Genomic DNA, 4,176 nt, shown 5'->3' with positions numbered 1-4,176 from the left:
CCAATGCTGATCACCATTTACTCTAGAATTTACTCTTAATCTTACAGAATTACTAGGGAGACTGAGGTGAAGTGAATCGGACACCCAGTATGAATCCAAAGAAAGACAAACCCAGGAAACTGGCAGCAAAGCCAGTTCTTTTTATTATCCACAATATCTCTCATATCACCCAGGTGACTTAGTGAATAGACTGCTGGGCCTGGAGTCATGAAGAACTGAGTTCAAATATCATTTCAGATACTTCCTAGCTTTATGACACTGGGTAAATCACTTAACCTCCATTTGCCTTATTCCATTAGATAAGGATATGGCCAAGCAGTCCAGTATCTTTGCCAAGAAACCCCATAGACAGTTTGGTACCTGAGATCATGAAGTTGGACATGACTTGCCTCTCATACGATGTTCTAAATTTTACAAGGTGCTTTTCTCAAAGCAATCTGGTGAGATGGGTGGGCTAGCTATTATTTTCTTCATGTTATTAAAAAAAAACCAGAATCTCTTTGCTAGCAAACTGTGAACCAGAGTTTCAAACCTTGATCTCCTGATGTTGATTCTCTTTGCTGTGTTGCCTCTCTTGAAGAGGAGATGCCTTGGGCATGTTCCAGTCCATAAAAAGCTTCCCATCACTCCAACCTGTCCATCAACATTATTTTACAATGTTCCCCAAAGCTTCTGGAAGAAAGTGCTCTGGCTAGCAGAGTTAATTTTAAGATATGAAACACCTGTTTGACTCCTTGACTTTCCAGGGGCCAAGACTTCATCTGATTGGAGTCCCAGTGATTTAAGAGTGTTCCATTTACCAGCAGCCACCTGGATTGCAGGTGAAAACGATTTCTATTGTTTAGTTCTGAGTCAACAAGGATGGGATATGTAAAGCTCCATATATCAGTCAACAAATGCTGGGGCCTCATGAGCCTGGCCCAGGTCTGCTGGTCTCTCCCTCCTTCAAGGATGGGCTCCTTCCTCAGCTTGCACTTCTCCATCTCTCAAAGATTAGATATAGTCGTGAGCACTTAGGCAACTTTCTATCCCCACAGAATAACTCCCATTTTATCAATTCCACCTCTTTACTCATGTCCTTCCTTTTACCTTTGTTCTTCCTTGCCTATCCTGTGGCATTCTTTCTCCCCTAAGGGCCCAGCTCTGGTGTCACCTTCTTGATCCTTCCAGCTACAAATGATTTCTTTTAAAAATAATAAATTCTTTATTAACACTGAAGAATCAGAAGGTGCAACTTCTTGATTTTGTGAACTAGGCAGGGAAATGATGATACCAAGGGACACTACCTTGGATCACTGCATTGTTGAGAAAAACCAAGTCCATCACTGTTGAAGATCACAGAATCTTTTTTTTTATTATTATTATAACTTTTTATTGACAGAACCCATGCCTGGGTAATTTTTTTTACAGCATTATCCCTTGCACTCACTTCTGTTCTGACTTCCCCCAGATGGCAATCAGTCCTATACAAGTTAAAAATATCACAGTGTATCCTAGATACAATATATGTGTGCAGAACCGAACAGTTCTCTTGTTGCACAGGGAAAGTTGGATTCAGAAGGTAAATATAACCTGGGAAGAAAGACAAAAATGCAAGTAGTCCACATTCATTTCCCAGTGTTCTTTCTTTGGGTGTAGCTGCTTCTGTCCATCCTTGATCAATTGAAACTGAATTAGAAGATCACAGAATCTTAATGGTAGAGCTGATTCTTTGTTTCCAGTCCCAAGTCCATCCAATTGCTTCCTTTTAGATAATTTAATGCCTTATTTCAACGCTTTAAAATTTGCAGTTTTATTCATGTGACTAATCTTTTTACAGATACAGATCTCGAGTCTTCTGTGCCTTAGCAGATGGTTTTTAGGAGCTGCCTTTCACAGAAAAAAAACAAAAACAAAATGGTAACCCTCCCCTGGCTAATTTTTGCCAATGAATCTTTTAGCTAGGTAGGTCCGTGAAATCCTGATGCTGTCTGTTGATACAGTTTATTTATTTATTTAACATAAAACCAAATAAGAAATTTTATTAGTTTTTTTTCTATGATTAGTTTGGAATCATCTTTTCTCTTGCCTAATTGGTAATGCTTTCTGAAGCTGTTAGAATCTTGTTGTTTCAAAAATGCACTGAAAAATTCTTATAAACTACATTCTGATTTTCTTATCATGGAAAGTTTCAAGGAAGCCCATGTGTTTAACATACTTCCTCGAAATTTAGCCCCTTACCAAATGGTTATTAAACCCAAATATCTGAGCTTCAAATTGAGCTGCTCCTTCAAATGAAAGTATAGTGGAACAGCCAAGGCATTCAAAGTCAGAACCATACATCCCGAGCTCCCCAATCTAGTGTAAGGGGAGGACAGTTGACTACTAGATATGTCATATTACCAGCTATTACTGACCCCAAGCCATTGCTTCTGCCAGCTATTGCCTCAAATACAGTAGGAACATTATCTCCTTCATACTCTGGTTTAATCTTTACAGTTTCATCTGGGCCTTTATGGGCAGATGTTTCTTGAAGTTCACAGGGAATGCCATAGTTTTTCCAAGCCTTAATTTTTTCACAGTGACCAGGGTCAGAAGTTGAGCTCATCAAGAGCACAACCCTCCATGAATTTTGTACTTTATGAAGCAATTCCTTTTGCAACCCATTCAAAGTTTTTCTTCACCATCTTGAGGCCTTCAGGAGTCACTTCCTTAAGGTCCCAGTATGACTGTTGGGTCCTTTCACCTGATAGCCAGAGCCTCCAGAAATCATTATCGATAACATCCTCAAGAACAATTTCTTTTGCAGTTACATCAACACCAAATTCAATCTTCATGTGAACTAGTGTACAGTTTTGGGGTAACCAGGATTTTTCCAGTATTTCAAAAATAGCTTGTGTGGAATGACTCATGATATCTACTTCAGTCTGACTTGACCTATGCTAAGTCCAGCAAAACACTATTTTACAGCGATAATCTGTTCTTCAGATCACCGAGGATCATTGTTGAGAAACAACTCTACTTTAGATGGGTAGAACTTGTGTCCTTCCTTGACACTTGGATTACTCGGATAGGAAGAACAAAGGTAAAAGGAAGGACATGAGTAAAGAGTGGAATTGATAAAATGGGAGTTATTCGGTAGGGATACAAAGTTATCTTAAGTGCTCATGACTATATCTAATTTTTGAGAGATGGAGAAGTACAAGCTGAGGAAGGAGCCTATCCTTGAAGGAGGGAGAGAGCAGCAGACCTGGACCTGGTTCATGAAATTCTTGCAATTCTTCTATAAACCCATTCAATTGGAATCATTTCATACTGAAGTGCAATAAAAGCTGCCTCACCACATTTTTTGGCGAAATTAGTTTTGATACCTGTTTCCTGTAACAACTTGAAAATACAGCTGGTAATCTTGTTTGAGATCACAGCTTTTCCACCCAGGTGATTTTTTCTTTTTTTAGTGGTGTTGCCTGCAGTGATCTGGTCTTTAAACTGCAAGAGGACTATTCAACAATTCATAGACTTTTTTATTTGTTTATTTTACCCTCATATAGCTTCTTACCAATCTTCAGTACTTCAGCTGTCACCATTTCTCTAGCTGCGGTAGGATAGCAGGAAACTGGGGAGGAAATCCTTGGTGCAGTTTAGAAAGAGCATGTAGGTCTTGGAAGTCTGATGACCTGATCTCAAAACATGATTCTGCTATTTATTATCTGTGTGGTCCTTTCTAGATGCAAATCCAAGAACTTAGGATATACTTGTCTTTGGAAGGCTCTCAAAAATAACTATATAAATTCTGCTATAGGCTGTTGGGGGAGTCAATTTGGGACTTGGTTTCTGCAGCCCCTAAAGTACACTATGGGGTCATGTCTTAGGCCTATGGAGAGAACTGGACTTGCTCTCAATCACTGGGTCAAGGATGTGAATTGGAAGGGTCTTTAAGGTAGGGGAAAAGCTTATTCCAGGGGAACCACAGGATCCTGGGAAGGCCAATCCATCCTCCTTGCCAGGAGCTACTATGGCACCAGTCTAGATCCCTGATCTTAAGTATTATCTTACTTCAGTTTTTTTAGCTGCTTTTCTCTCAGTCCCTGTTTCTTCTCTCCTTTACTTTACAAATTGATACTGAAGCCCAGAAGATGCAACTTTTTGATTTTGTAGAGACAGGCAGGGAAATGATGATGCAAAGGGACACTGACA

The 4,176-nt window shown here is 39.6% G+C and overlaps 1 pseudogene; it reads right to left on the bottom strand.

The window, feature by feature from the left end:
- Positions 1-2,132: 2,132 nt before the first annotated feature.
- On the bottom strand, positions 2,133-3,566 carry LOC100915512 (annotated as a pseudogene).
- Between the last annotated feature and the right edge of the window lie 610 nt (positions 3,567-4,176).

The sequence above is a fragment of the Sarcophilus harrisii genome, chromosome 4, assembly GCF_902635505.1.
Source record: "Sarcophilus harrisii chromosome 4, mSarHar1.11, whole genome shotgun sequence".
Taxonomy (NCBI): domain Eukaryota; kingdom Metazoa; phylum Chordata; class Mammalia; order Dasyuromorphia; family Dasyuridae; genus Sarcophilus; species Sarcophilus harrisii.
Note: the sequence above shows the minus strand (reverse complement) of the source record. Positions and strands in the feature narration are given on the sequence as shown.